The sequence below is a fragment of the Narcine bancroftii genome, chromosome 2, assembly GCF_036971445.1.
Source record: "Narcine bancroftii isolate sNarBan1 chromosome 2, sNarBan1.hap1, whole genome shotgun sequence".
Lineage (NCBI taxonomy): Eukaryota > Metazoa > Chordata > Chondrichthyes > Torpediniformes > Narcinidae > Narcine > Narcine bancroftii.
Genome location: NC_091470.1, coordinates 19,744,687 through 19,760,520, shown reverse-complemented (window position 1 = coordinate 19,760,520; position 15,834 = coordinate 19,744,687).

Sequence of the window (15,834 nt, the reverse complement as noted above, 5' to 3'; positions counted from 1 at the left end):
TCTGAATAGTCAAGGATTATGGGGAGAAAGCAGGGGAGTGGAGGAGATTGGATTACCTTATGAGTGAACTCGGTGGGTCAAATATTCTACTTCTGCTCTAATATGATTGCTATCCTTTTCTCCTTTGGCAGGTTCTCATTTCTCGCACCTCCACTGAAATGCCCACATTTGGCCAACGACCCTACTTTGAGAACTCTCTCTGACAAGTCGGAGAGAGAGGTTCAGACATAGGTGGAATTACTCAGCTATCCTGACGATTGCCTAACAGACTGTATGTGCACTTGTTATGAGAAGAAATGCAGTGAGACAATGGAGGTTTTCAGGGGAAAATCCTTGGGTAAGAAGGTTCTGCGTTGATCAATAGGAAAGATCGTTACTGGAGAAGAGGGAATCATGTATCTAAAATAATGAGGGGCATCGACAAAGTCAATGCTAGTAGTAAAACATGTAAGTCTGCAGACACTTTGGATGAAGTAAAACAATGCTGGAAAAACTCAGCAGGTCAAACAATGTACTTTACATAGCAAAGATAAAGGTACATAACCAACATTTCGGGCTTGAGCCCTTCAATAACCTGAAATGTTGATGATTTATCTTTATCTTTGCCATATAAAGTATACTGTTTGACCTACTGAGTTTATTCAACATTGTGTTTTTGAGGACAAAGTGAGTGCTCATGGTTTTCTCAAGGTAGATGATTCAAGAACCAGAGAGCATTGGTTTAAAGTAAGATTTAAGAGGGACCTGAAGGGCAAATCATTCACCCAGAGGGTGATCCATGTCTGGAATGAGCTGCCAGAGGAAGCTGTAGAAGCAGGTACAATGACCATGTTCAGATAATATTTGGATAGATTCAAGATTACTTTATTGCCATGTAATAAAAAAGAAAATGTGATATTACATGAAATTTCCTGTTTGGCAGAAAAAGATTCGCTAAAGATTTTCAGAAAAAATTGCCCTGCACCCCTTACAGCCAGAGAAAGAGAAGCAAAAGAGAGTCCCCCAAGGGTCACGGAATGTCCATGGCTTACCCTCCAGCACTCCAGCAGCCTCCGCAGCCACGGAGCTTTCTGTCATAACCATCATCAACTCAAGCTCCAGATACACACCTTTGACATGATCAGGAAGATGGTGGTGTCTCAATAGGCACTTTCAAATTGCAGCACCCAAGTAGCCCTCCTGGGACCCGGGTGCGATGACTGGGTCATGGGTGCAGGAGCACCTTTCAAATCGCAGCCAGACCTACCTGATAAATTGCCAACCCAGTGATTTAAGGGGGATCCCATCCCTGTGATGACATAGTGAGTGACACATCATGCACTCACCAGAAGTATTTGCTATCATTCACGCCTTCCTCCCCTCCACTGGCCGGCAGTAGCCCACCCTGTCAGTCCCTCCCCATTGGTTGTACCTCCCGTCGGTCGACCCCCTGTCAGTCGTCCCCCCATTGGTCACTCCCCCATTAGATGCTCCCACCCCGTCAGATGCCTCCACCCCGTCTGTTGCACCCCCCAACAGTTGCCACCTCTCATCAGTCCCCCATCCCGCTAGCGAAATGCCGCTGCCATGAATGAGGTGGGTGGAGTGGTTGCTGTCACGACGTGCTGCTCCATTTCGCAGCGACGGCTCAATGCGGGAGTGCTAGAGCAATGGCCACTTCATTATCCATAATCCCCACGTTGGTGAAACTGCTCTGGGCGTTCCCGCATTGAGCTGTCGCCATGAAATGGAATGGCAGTCACAGCAGCAGCACACTGCAGCCCCCCCCACCCCCCCCCCCCCCACTCTCCCCCGTTCATGGCAGCGACCATTCTCCCTCTGATTGCAGAAGTGACCTCCCTCTCCCCAATCATGGCAGTAATGACCACCCCCTCCCCCCTTCAGCCAGGGGTAACCGCCGGAGCAGGCTGCCCTGTTAAGTTTTACTGGGTCTCCTGACCACCCCTGAGGTAGGTCAGGGACCCGGATGTGTTCTAATCGGGTTGACCTGGTTGGACCCTTTCAAATTGCCATGTACCTGGGCTACTAACCATGCAAATTGCTCGGTTAACTCCATTTTACGTGGCAGTTTGAAAGGGCCTAATGATGCAGACAGATTATTTGGTGGGTAGGATTAAGGTGATATGGGGAGTTAGAAGAGAGCTGAAGGGGAAAAAAAGCTTGAACTTAGGGATATTGCTCTTCAGGCTTCTGTACCTTCTGGCTGCAGGGAGCAGCGAGAAAAGGTTGTGACTGAATCTCAGTGAAAGGTGGGGAAGATAAACAGTCAGAGCTTGAAAGCTGGCTCAGCTGTGCGACAAATGCAAAAACATTACTCATTGCAATAACAGTTGTTCAGGCAGTGCAATTAACAGGCCATCAAACAGATCTTGCTTGTCAGGAATATAAATCGGGTTTGTGGTAATGTTTTGACTGAAGGCACGGCATGCAGAATGATGCATCTCTCCAGAGTTTCCATTTGCTGGAGTTTGTTGTGAATGACTCAGGAAGCAGGTGGCAATAATGAACTTTGACATCAATTCCTGAATTTCCACTGGCAGTAAATGGTAATTTCATTTGCAAAATTCCTCACATTCTGCTTAACCCCCCACCATGCTTATCCCACCATCTGGCAACCTCATGCCTATTTCCCACTGTATTCTCATCCCCAGTCCATAGATTTGTTTTGATATCTGGAAATCTCTCTACTTCTATTTTGGATGAATTCAACAACTAACCCGAAAATTTGACTCCACAAGTACTGCGTGACCCATTAAGTTCCTCCAGCAGTTTTCTTTTGCCTTAGATAACTACAGGAAGACCTTTTTACTCTTCAACTCAAATACTCTTCGCAATGAAGGTTAACAGTAGCCTCCTTAATCAAGTTTACAGATGATACAACAGTCGTCAGCCTCATCATCAACAACGATGAGTCGCTACAGAGAAGAGGTGGAAAATCTCGTGAAATGGTGCAAGAATAACAACCTTAGTCTCAATCAGAACAAGATGAAGGAGATGATTGTGGACTTCAGAAGGACTAGAAACAACCATCCTCCATTACACATCAACAACTCTGTAGTGGAGAGAGTGGAGAGCACCGAGTTCCTTAGAGTTCACCTAACTAGTGACCTGTTGCGGACACTCGACATATCCTCACTTGTAGGAAGGTGCAACAGTGACTGCACTACCTGAGAAGACTAAAGCAGGTAAGGTTTCAGGTCACCATTATGCAAGTCTTCTACTGGAGCTGTATCACAGTGTGGGACAGTCACTGCAGAGAAATGGATTAGAGGTCAATCCATATAAGAGTGGCAGAGAGGATCACTGGAGTCTCCCTCCCACCATTGATATGATCCATCATGATTGTTGTCTGAAGAGGATATGCAAAATCAAGAGGACCTCTTCCACCCTGCACACAGCATCTTTCGGCTGCTCCCATTGGGAAAGAGATACAGGAGGATCAGAGCCAGAACCACCAGGCTGAGGAACAGCTTCTCCCCACGGCCAGTGAGAATGGTGAACGACAAAAACAACTGCTCACACTAACTGTGCGAGACTCTCATATTAATGAAACCTATTTATTTATTTGTATAAATGAATACTTGACCTGCATACGTATTGTTTGTCTGTATGTGTGTTATGCCTGGTTGTATGTCAATGTGTTTTGTACTGAGGAGAATGTGATTTTGTTGGTTTCTTCTTGTGCAATCAAATGATAATAAACTTGGCTTGAATTGCCTGCTGCACCTGCTTGTTTGATTTTAGCTGATTTTAGCTGCACGAAGTTGCCCTGGGTTATTTCTCACCTTTTCTGAAAATGACATCCTTACATTTTCCTTCATTCCATCTGCCAGATTATAGTTCACTCTCTCAGTTTGTCTGTATTCCCTTGAAACCTCTTCATATCTTCAACACCACTCACATTCTTACTTTGATTTGTATCACCAAACTATGCCTCCCGCTGCCTTGGGAACAACTGCCAATATGTTCAAGGACCCATCGTAACCTGACCACACTCTCTTCTCCTCCTCCTGCATTGGACCAAAAATACATGAGTTTGAAAACACATTTATGGATGGTGTCTCTCCTGCTATCGTCAGTCTCTTGAGTGGACTTTTCATTGTATTCCAGGTACTCGGCACTCTCTGGGTACAGAAGAATCCCTGTAAATCTCTTACTCCTTAATCTATATCCTCTTGTTTTATTTGCTCTGGCAGTGGAAAACATTTCCTGCCATCTACCCCTTTTAGTTTTATATACCTCAAGTTCCTTCTTATTTTCCTCCACAGACCCAGATTCTCCAGTCTCTCCTTCTCATTAAACTGATCCATCCCAGGCAAGATCCTGGTGAATCTCCTCCACACCTTCTTCAGTGCAACCACACCCTTCCTATTGTGGAAAGATGTAGATGGTCACGGAAAGGTGAACCTTCAAATCACTTAGTTTTTGGTAAAACTTGATGGCCTCCATTGGATTTTACTCGATGAACTGCACTCCATCTTACTAAAACTACAGCCTAGACTCTCATTTCCTCTATCACTATACTCCCCACTTTTGCTTTAGCGTTGCACTGTCTGCTGTTCGTCAGTATGGGTTGATTTTGTCATATAGCACCCAAAACAAAGCTTTACATTGTATGTGACAAAAAAATGCTGTGGAAGAAAGAAATAATTTCAAGGATTAATCTATAGTTCTATGTTTGCATTATTTACTACCTCACCTTGCACACAAATGAGTTAGTTTGCAGCAATAATTGCCATTCTGCTGTTGATAGATAATTTTATTTAATTAGGATGCAGGTCTGAGATGGGTGATTATGAGATAAGCAAACGGCATTGAAAATCAACTACTTCTTCATAGATGTCACAAGAGCTTGTTCAACTAATGTTCTTATGTGAATCTAGTCACGTACTCTTGTTCATTGTTGAGTATAGAGGTTTGATGGCTGCTGTTTCAAGGGAGAGTTCTGTATCCATCATAGACTCTCCGTGATGGTTTTTAATAAGTGGTCTTTGCTGCTCTATAGAGGAAATTTCGTCAACAAATAGAACATAGAACATTATAGCTTAGGTTTTTTTTTGGTAGGAATATATAGGTCAGCCCTCGATGTTGTGACGACCTATATATTCCTACCAAATAAAATACCTAACCTTTTCCTACCTCATAACCCTCTATTTTTCTTTTATCCATGCGCCCAAGAGTCTCTTGAATGCCCCTAATGTTTCAGCTTCCACCACTACCCCTGGAAAGGCATTCCAGGCACCCACAACTCTATAAAATAACTTACTCCTGATATCTCCCCTAAACTTTCATCCCTTCACTTTGTAGGGATGTCCCTGGTGTTTGCTATTCCTGCCCTAGGAAAAAAGCACTTGATGTCCACCTTATCTATGCCTCTCAGAATCTTGTAGATCTCTATTAAGTCTCCTCTCATCCTTCTTTGCTCCAAAGAGAAAAATCCCAGCTCTGCTAACCTTGCCTCATAAGACTTATTTTCCAATCCAGGCAGCATCCTGGTAAATCTCCTCTGCACCATTTCCATAGCTTCCACATCCTTCCTATAATGAGGTGACCAGAATTGAACACAATACAATAAGTGTGGTCTCACCAGGGATTTGTAGAGTTGCAACATGACCTTTCAACTCTTGAACTCAATCCCCCTAATAATGAAGCCCAGGGTCCCATAGGCCTTCTTAATAATCTTCATCAATCTGCACAGCAACCTTGAGGGATGTATGGACTTGAACCCCAGGGTCCCTCTGATCCTCTACACTGTTAATTATCCAACCATTAACCCTGTACTCAGCCTTCTGGTTTGACCTTCCAAAATGCATCACCTCACACTTATCTGCATTGAGCTCCATCTGCCATTTTTCTGCCCAACTCTGCATTCTGTCTATACTCTTTTGTAATCTACAACAATCTTCAACTCTCTCCACAGCTCCTCCAGCCTTCACATCATCCACAAAGTTACTGACCCATCCTTCCACATCTTCATTTATGAAAATCACAAAGAGCAGGGTTCCCAGAACGGATCCCTGTGGATCCACTAGTTACTGACCTCCAGGCAGAATACTTTCCGTCCACTACTACTCTCTGCTTTCTACGTGCAAGCCCATTTTTAATCTACACAGTAAAGATTCCGTGGATCCCATGCCTCATAACTTTCTGAACAAGTCTCACATGGGGAACCTTGTCAAATGCCTTACTAAAACCCATGTAGACCACATCTACCTTCATCAATTTCTTTTGTTACCAACAGCAGAATCATTGAAATAGATTTCCTCATATTGTTATAATTAGGCTATTCAGCCCATTGAGTCTCTTCTAGCTTTCAGAATAATCCCATCAAAACTATTTATATTTGCCGATTTATTTCTGGGAAATGGCTTCTTCCTGCAGACTGTGAGATTAATGAATGGCATCCTGTAATCAAGTAAATCATATCTTTATGTATATGTGTAATTACTTTGTGGTGCATGTGTGAGTGCGCCATGGTCTGGAGAAATGCTGTTTTTTCTGGTTGTTTGTGTATAGTTAGATGATGATGTCCTTGAGTAAACCATTCAACCTTTGCAACCTGCACTCCAGAATGAAGGCCACTCCAGCTTCAATCAGGATGTTGCAGTGTGCTGACAATTCTTGTTTACCTGCTCATTTGGAGATAAAGATCTAATCTAAAGCAGATGAGAGAATAGTCCTTACACTCAACATTCCCAAGACTATCCTCAACCAACCTGCCCCTTTTGTTCAAGATTGTTTTCAGACAATAAAGGTTTATAGTAAGACCCTTCAATTCATGGACCCCTTTTGCCCACTTGGATCCAGCTATCACCAGTCATGCCCTGCTTGCCCCTTTCTATCACTTATCTACATTGACTCTCACCCCCTTATGTTCTGAATTGCGATGCTGGGTCTCATCTGGAATTGCCCACTTACCCTTCTGCCTCCACAGATGCTGCCCGACTGGCTGAGTTCCTCTAGCAATTTATCCAGTCAGGGATCAGCCCAGAATTGATGGGTTAAAAGTCTGTATGAGTCTCTTGATGTGAGACTTTTTCTTTGTTGTTCAGCAACCAGGAAGCTCCTCACCTTTCTTTGAAATATTGAATGTCACAGGAATCGTGGCAAACTTGTATTAAATTTGTCTGGACATCTCACTTGCCTTGACTGAATTCTTTTTTATTTTAAGTGAACCTTTTAGTCTAATTGGCCTGTCTGACTGTGAGTTTTGCATTCATCATCTGTTGTTGTTTTCAGAACCCACAATCAATCTTGGATATTGATTAAAAATGAGCACATTTGCTGGAATGTCACATGATCAGATGCATTAATGCAACTGCTTTTTCATCATGAAAGAGAAATTTAAATCAGTGGTCACAAACCATTGCTCTGTGCTACAACATTAGGAAATGTCATCCCAGTAAATTGAATTTTATGTTTGGAGCTCACATTTTGAAACCAGTGCATGAAATGTGAAGTTTCCTCAGGGGAACCAAGACTCACTTGTGTTACAGTGTGAGGGGGAGAGCAGGGCAGCTCTAATCTGTCTCAGTAACATTCTGTCATCACCCGTCATATAATCAGGAATCTCGGGACTTAAGCAGTGAACCAGATCCCACACCTCACATCTCTGGGAAAGAATGAAAAGCTAAAGAACTTTGCAGTAATGAATCCATAAAACCATAAGACATAGGAGCATAACTAGGCTATTCAGCCCATCTAGTGTGCCCTGCCATTCATTTTACCCCTCAGCCCCACTACCGGGCCTTCTCCCCAAAACCTTTGATGCTCTGGCTAACCAAGAGTTGATCAATCTCTGCCTTAAATACACCCAATGACCTAGCCTCCACAACCACCTATGGTAACAAATTCCACAGATTTATCATTCTCTGGCTAAAGAAATTCCTCCGCATCTCTTTTCTAAGTGGACACCCTTCAATCCTGAAGTGCCTTTTTGTCCAATTACACCCAATTGACCTACAACCCCTATAAGCTTTGAAGGGTGGGAGGAAACCAAAGCACCCAGAGGAAACCTACGTAGACAAACTCCTTCGAGACAGCGAGGGATTTTAACCCAGGTTGCTGGCGCTGTAATAGCGTTCCGATAACTGCTGCACTAACTGCGCCACTTTAGCAGGTTAGTAGGCTTCAAGGCAAAACCATCTCAATGACTAAAATCACATCGAGAAAGATAGTTCAAGTCACTGGAGATTAATTATCCCAGCCCCAAGTTACTTTAAATGAATATTTCTCATCAGTCTTCACTGTGGAGAATATTGCGGAGGTTAAGGAATTGAAGGAAATGTGTTGCAAGGTTCTGAGCCATATAAGAAAGTCCAAGGAGATGATCTTCACAGCCATTCAGAGCATTAAAGAAGACAAATACCCACAACCTGAGGATGTGCATCCTTATCCTTGCACCTGGTGGTAAGCTGGGGAAGAAATTGCAGAGGCTACACTGAGATATATACATCACCTTTGTCCTTGGGTGAAGTGCTGGAAGATTAGTGGGTGTCTAATGTGATATTTAAAAAGGGTGGCAAGAACCAGCCAGGGAACTACAGGCTAGTGGTCGGAAAATCACTGGAGGGAATTCCAAGGCACAGGATGTATTGGCATGTATTTTATGTCTCAGCCCTCTCCCCATTCTTGCTGGTCTCCACCCCATGACTCCACACCTCTTACAACTCTGCACCACCAGCACCTCTCTAATACTCATCCCTTGTTGCACTTTGGCCTATGAGAGACCAGATCCAGAACAGCAAAGGAAAGGAAAACAACAGCCAGTCAATAAATGCCTGTTCTCAGCTGGCCAGTGATAGCATTGTGAGGATGTATTACCATTAATCACCACTGTTAATGAACTTCATGAGAGAAACTATCCATATATTCAGTTACACTCTGTTTCCAATAAAAATCTCATAAATCAACTGTTATAAAGTGCTAATTCTACACAGTCTAAAGCCTAATGTTTATAAAACCTTCTGTCTTGTTTTGATGCTTACTTGTGAATTTTGGGCTGACTTTTCCATTATACAACCTGCATTTAATAGTGAGATCTGCCATTGTTCATCAATGTATTGTTGATGGTAATGTTTATCAGACCATGCTAGACAAGGACCATTAGACCATAGGAGCAGAAGTAGGCCATTCAGCCCATCGAGTGCTGCACCATTCCATCATGAGCTGATCAATTCTCCCACTCAGCCCCATTCCTCTGCCTTCTCCCTTTAATACCCTAACTGTTCAGATAGCTATAAATCTCTGACTTAAATACACCCAATGACACAGCCTCTACAGCCACCTGTGGCAGCAAATTCCAGAGGTTCACCTCTGGCTAAAGAAAATACCTGTTTTAAATGGGCGCCGTTCAACTCTGGTCCTAGACTCCCCGACCATGGAAAACAACTTTGCCACATCTATTCTGTCGAGGCCTTTCAACATTCAAAATGCTTCTATGAGGTCCCACCCTCATCTGTCTGAACCCCCAAGGAGTACAGTCCAAGTGCCGCCAAACTCTTCCTAATATGCTCATCTCTTCATTCCAGGAATCATTCTTGTAAATCTTTTCTGATGCCAGCACATCCTTTCTTAAATAAGGAGCCCAAAACTGCACCCAGTTCTCCAAGTGAGGCTTCACCAGTGCCATATAAAGTCTCAACATCACATCCCTCCTTTTTTCCAGTTGCTTGAGGTTGCGTGTTGATTGAATTCTGGATAGTGGGGATTTTACTGTATTTTAGGTCCTGATTAAAGAAAGAAAAATATAAGACCTTTCAGGCCATTTACATTACTTTATTGGCAAAGGCATACAAAGAGATCCAGCCATGGCTGAAAATGCAGAAATCAATGTGTGGACAGGAAGAACCCACAATGGCAATGATTGGACAGCCCATTTTAGGTGTTGATTGAGGGATAAATGTTGGCCAGGAAAAGCAGGGCAAGTTTCTCTGTGTCTGATCTGTCTCCATCCTCAATTCCATCCTCGTGTCTCTTGTGTGAACCCCCAGCACACCGTCTCAGAGAACTACCTTTCGACGGGGAAAAGCTAAAACCAAGCAGAGATGTTCAAGCCTGTGGTTCATCCTATACCTGTAACCTTGTGCAATAAGTGGGTTGGAAACCAGAGTCCACTGATGACAGTTAAGTAAGGTGACATGACTGGGCATGGGATAGAGTTGTAGAGCTTTACAGCATGGAAACTGGCCCTTTTGGCTCAACATCGGTGCTGACCAAGTTGTCTAACTGAGCTACTCCCATTTACCTGTGTTCAGCCCATATCCTTTGAAACGTTTTCTAACAGTGTGTCTGCCCAAATATCTTTCAAATGTAAAATTTCTCCCCACTTCTACTTCTTCTGGCGGTTTGGTTCACGTACCAACTGCCCTCAGGTGCCCTCAGGTCACTTTTAAATCATTCCCCTCTCACCTTAAATCAATACCCTCTAGTTCTAGATTCCCCTACCCTGAGAAAAAGATAAGGTCTATTTATCTTATCTCTGCCCCTCATGATTGTATAAACATCTACAAATTCTCTCCTTGGTCTCCCATGATCCAGGGAGGAGTCCCAGGCTTTGCAGTCTCTCCTTGTAATCCAAGCCCATGAGCCCCAGTATCATTCCCATGAATCCTTTCTGCACGCTTTTCAGACATTGGATACAATCTAGACTGGGAGTGTGACATAGTAGAGGAACAAATTAAATGTTATAACTGCAGGAAAGTTTTCCTTCTCAGGTGGGCAGGTCCAGGGAGGATGAGATAACTTTGGTTACCTTACAAGATACTGAAGTGTATCAGTCAGACATAGGATCTTGTGTAAAACATGGAAGTCTGCAGACTGAGTGGTTGAAGTAAAAACACAATGCAGGAGAAACTCACAAGGCAAAACAGTGTATGTAGCAAAGATAAAGATATATAACCAATGTTTTAGGCTTGAGCCCTTCATCAACACATGGACAAAATGTAGGCAGGCATCCAAACAAAATGTTGAGTGCTCACGAGGATCGAGGAGAGGGACACAAAGGTTAAAAAGAGGGTGGATAAACAGGAATAAAACAAAAGTCTGCAGACACTGTGATTGAAGTGAAAACATAATGCTGGAGAAACTCAGCAGGTCGAACAGCTTATTTTATAAAAGTAAAGAGAACCAGTGCCTCCCTATATTTTGCTTATATCTTGATGAAGGGCTCACACGCAAAACATTGGTTCTGTATCTTTATCTTTGCTCTAAAAAATACACCGTTTGACCTGCTGAGCTTCTCCAGCACTGTGTTTTTAATAGGATCTTGTATATTCAGGTGCTGCTACAGAAAATCAATATCTCCTGACACCACCCTCTCAGTTGGCAAGTAATTATTGTGCGTTTGCATTTTATATTCACTCACTGTTCGTTGCACAAAGAGCCCTATAGACTCTGTAAAGCTCCCATATTGACTGACCTGAGTGCCTGCATCTGTTACCAACAAATCTATCACTGAATGGCTCCTGTTAGTTTATCCTGCTGTCATTCCATTTAAAGGGACTATGTTTCCTCAGTTATAGCGGTGTTTGAGTTCAACCATTCCCAACCTTTCCGTGTCAGAGCTTCTACTTCCTCAGGAGTTTGCAGAGGTTTGACATGCCATCAAAAACCCTGGCAAATTTCTACAATGTGTGGTGGAAAGTGTGCTGACAAGCTACATCACAGTCTGGTATGGAGACACCAATATCCCTGAGTGTAAAGCCCACCAAAAGGTTGTGGGTACAGCCCAAGACATCACAGGTAAACCCACTACACCATCAAGAACATCAACAGGGAACGCTGCCAAGGATCCAAATCACCCAGTACTCTCTGTTCTCGCTGCTACCATCAGGAAAGAGGTATAGGTGCCACAAGACTCCCTCCACCAGGTTCAGGAACAGCTGCTACCCCTCCACCATCAGACTCCTCAACAACAAACTCAATCAGGGACACATTTAAGGGCTCTCACTTTTGCACTTTATTGATTTTTTAAAATTCTCTCTGTATGGCATAGTCAGTTTGTTTAAATTCTTTATCCACTTACATTTCCTTATCTATTTACATGTATACATTGTATACAGTTCAATAAATGGTAATTCTGTCATGCCCGCAGGAAAAAGAATCTCAAGGTTGTATGTGATTTCATATATGTACTCTGACAATAAATCTGAAATCTACTGCTCAAAGATTATGGACCACCTTCCCCGTGAAGCAGTCAAGTTTAAGTCTCTCATACCGACTAAATTAAAAAAAATATTTATGTTAAGTGAAGTGAAAAACCAAGGCTTTTACTTAAATGTACTGTGGCCCTCTGGGGGTGCCATTAGGCCCTCATTGAGAATGGCTGGTCCAGTTCACAGATGCATCAATGGTGGTTGCTGTCTTCTTTCAGGACGAGGTGGAAGGTTCATGTGAATGGAGAACTCTTAATTCCACAGATACTCCCCCCCCCCCACCCCTTCGGTCAATTTAAGAACAGTTTACGTACGATTTTCATAATTATACTGACTGTCCATTATGGATGTCTATGGAGCTGAATTCCCCTAATAATTTCTCTAATTTAGTACTTCTTGGCTCTTCACTTCAATTTCTTTCAATTAAGTTGATAGACAACCCCATTATTAAGCACTCTGTGAGAATTTGGGCACAGTTAGAAAACATTTTACATTTCATATTTTTTTCCTCTTAAGTTCTACTCTTTTTCAATCTTTTTTTGTGGTTTTTATAATAAATACACTATACACTTTGACGTACTGCAACAAAACACTGCATTTTTGTTTTATTAGTTTTGCTCTCCCCTGATGTAGTTAAATATGGGTTAACTTTTCTGGATAACACCTAAAACTGTATCTTGGCACAAACAATTCAATTCGATTGCTTCTCTTGAAGAACATAGGATGTCTCCCCAGTGACACAGAGTAGATATAGAAAGGTTCTTTCCCATGGTGGGAGAGTAAAACACGGAAGTCTGCAGACGCTGTGGTTGTAGAAAAAACACAGATGGTGGAGGAACTCAACAGGTCTTGCAGTGTCCACAGGAGGCAAAGATATATAACTGACGTTTCGGGCCTGAGCCATGACGGGAGAGTCTAGCACAAGAGGAAACAACTTCAGGAATGAAGAGCGTCTGCTTAGAACAGAAATGAGTAGGATGGTGAATCTGTGGAATTTGTTACCTCCTGCTTTTGGGTTTATGCTCCTCCCCTTACTCCTCCCACCCCCATCATATTGTTTGGACACCTGCTGACACTTTTCCTTACCTCGATGAAAGGTTCAAGCCTGAAATGTTGGTTAGGTATCTTTATCTTTGCTATATAAAGGACACTGTTTGACCAGCTGAGTTTCTCCTGAATCATGTTTTTACTGCTGGAAGAATTCAGCAGGTCAAGGTCCGTGGTAGTGAAAGAATGGTCAGCGTTGGAACCCTGCATCAAGTTGATTTCTCACTTTCCAAGTTCAGATTAAGGGTCTCTGACCTAAAACATTAACACTGATGCTGCCTGCCTGATCTGCTGAATGTTTCCAACATTTTTGTTTTAGACCCTTAAACAGATACTCGGACAATCATTGCATTGCTGTAGTGAGATCTTGCTGTCTACCACAGTAATAACACTTTACTGGCTGCAAAGAACTGAAGGTGCCACATTGAACATAGACATAACAACAAGATTTAAGATTTGTTTATTGCATGCAATAAAACAGATATAATATTACATGAAATTGCCTTTCGTCTGTCATAAGGCAAAGATTTGCTATCAGCAGAAATTGTCCAATGTCCCTTACAGTTGGAGAAAGAAAAGAAAAAGATAGTCCCTTCAAAATCAATGTGTCTGTTGATTCACCTCCAGTACTCCCACATTCTCTGCAGCCACACAGACCAGTCCAAGCCTTTAGCAACCCAAGTACCTGATCCAAACCTCCAAAACAATCAGGAAGCCTTCAGTGTCTGAGGTCCCTGGTGAGCCCTTCCCACCTTCGGCATCCTCTCACATTCAGGATTCAATTCCTGGTACTCCTTTAGCTAATCTTGTTCCAGCCTTCAGCAGCCCGCAGCCTGCCTCGAGTCACCAACAGCCTGCTGCCTATATGTTCTTCAGCCGCAGAATCCCTCACTGGTCCGCTGCCGAGGTCACCATCCTGTGGGGTCGTCTCCTCTGCTTCTCTTTCCAAATGGGGGGTGGTCTCCCCATTTTCCGGTGCCCTGTGCCAGTCTTCTGTTTCCTTGGCATCTGCAACTCCTTAAGATCACTGCCAAAGTCAGGCGCCACATCTTAGGGCCAGACCCCGTGGTACAAATCCTTCAGCCCATAATATTGTGCTGACCTATGGAAGCCTATGCCACATTATTCTAAGTTTTCCCCACCTCACACCCATAACCCTCTATTTTCTTCACATCCATGTGCTAATTGAAGAGTCTTTCGAATGTCCCTATTGTACCATTCTTCACCACCACCCCCGACAATGCATTCCAGGTACCCACCAACCTCTGAGTAAAAATAACTACCTGAATCTCCCTTCACTCATCTTAAACTGATGTCCTCTGGTATTTGCTATAGTCTCCCCAGGGAAAAGGTGCTGGTTGTCCAGCCTATCTAAGTCCCTCTTCATCTTATATACCTCAATTAAGTGATCTCTCATTCTTCAAAGCTCCAAAGAGTAAAACCCTAACTCTGACCACCTTGCTTCATACAACATGCTCTCCAATCCAGGCAACATCCTGGTAAATCTCTTCTGCACCCTCTCCAAAGCATCTTCATCCTTCCTGTAATGAGGTGACCAGAACTGAACACAATATATTAATGATGTGGTCAGCAGATCCGAGTGGTGGAAGATTATACTCCCAAAGTTATGAATCAGCGAGCTGAGTACAGGGAAGTAATGTTAGAATTATACAACTGAGGATTTAAGCCTCCCAGCTATATCCTGCAGGACTCCTTATCACACTCCCCAGCAGGCACAAGAAGTTCGGTCGTTGAGGCACGGAGCCATATAGATGGTCTCCATTCCACATCACGTCCATTGTAAATATCTGGTTACTGAGACTGTTTGATTATTATTTGAAGCTTTATAGTTTTTATCATGCAGTATTCAGGTACGCAAGGACCATCTGATCTTCTCTGTTTTGGTAACATTTTATAGGGTAATATACCCATTGGGCTGTTGTTTTGCGAGTATTTTCTTTTGCTTTAAATTCTGGGATGTATTCAGTTTTTGTGCGAATAACATTGGGAAAGTTTATATTTAGTTTTGTTAATAGCAGTTTATATTTCTAATTCCTAATATACTTTTTAAAATTGTATAAGAAATTCTAAAAGTAGTTTTTTATATAAGGTTGTATTCCTATCCAAGTTACATGTTGTTTTCAGAGTGCAGAATTTAGTTTCAATAACAATATTGGAGGCAAGATGTTATTACGTGGGGCAGTAAAGTTTTTTTTGGGTGAGAAATGTGTTTTTTTTTTATGAGCTTGCTGCTGGGGTCTTTGGCAGCTGTCTGGTTTTGAGGTGGGAGGGAGGGTGGTAAGAGAGTGAGAGTGGGCCTTTCAGTGTTGTTATTGTGCTAGGAGACTACACAAGCTTTGACCTTGTACGATTTTTAAAATGTTATTATCTATTGCATGTTCTGTTCTTGTTTCAAGGCAGGCACCTGGTGTTTTCACAGTCTGTGTGTTTTTCAACCTACTTTTCTAACCATGGAAAACGGATAGCTTTTTAAATTTTGTTAGTTGGAATATCAAAGGTTTGAACTGTCTTGTTAAAAGAAGAAAGGTCCTTTCTCATCTTAAATAAGTTAAAGTAGCAATAGCTTTTTGACAAGAAACTCATATTTGTAGCTCTGATAGTTCTTGACTCA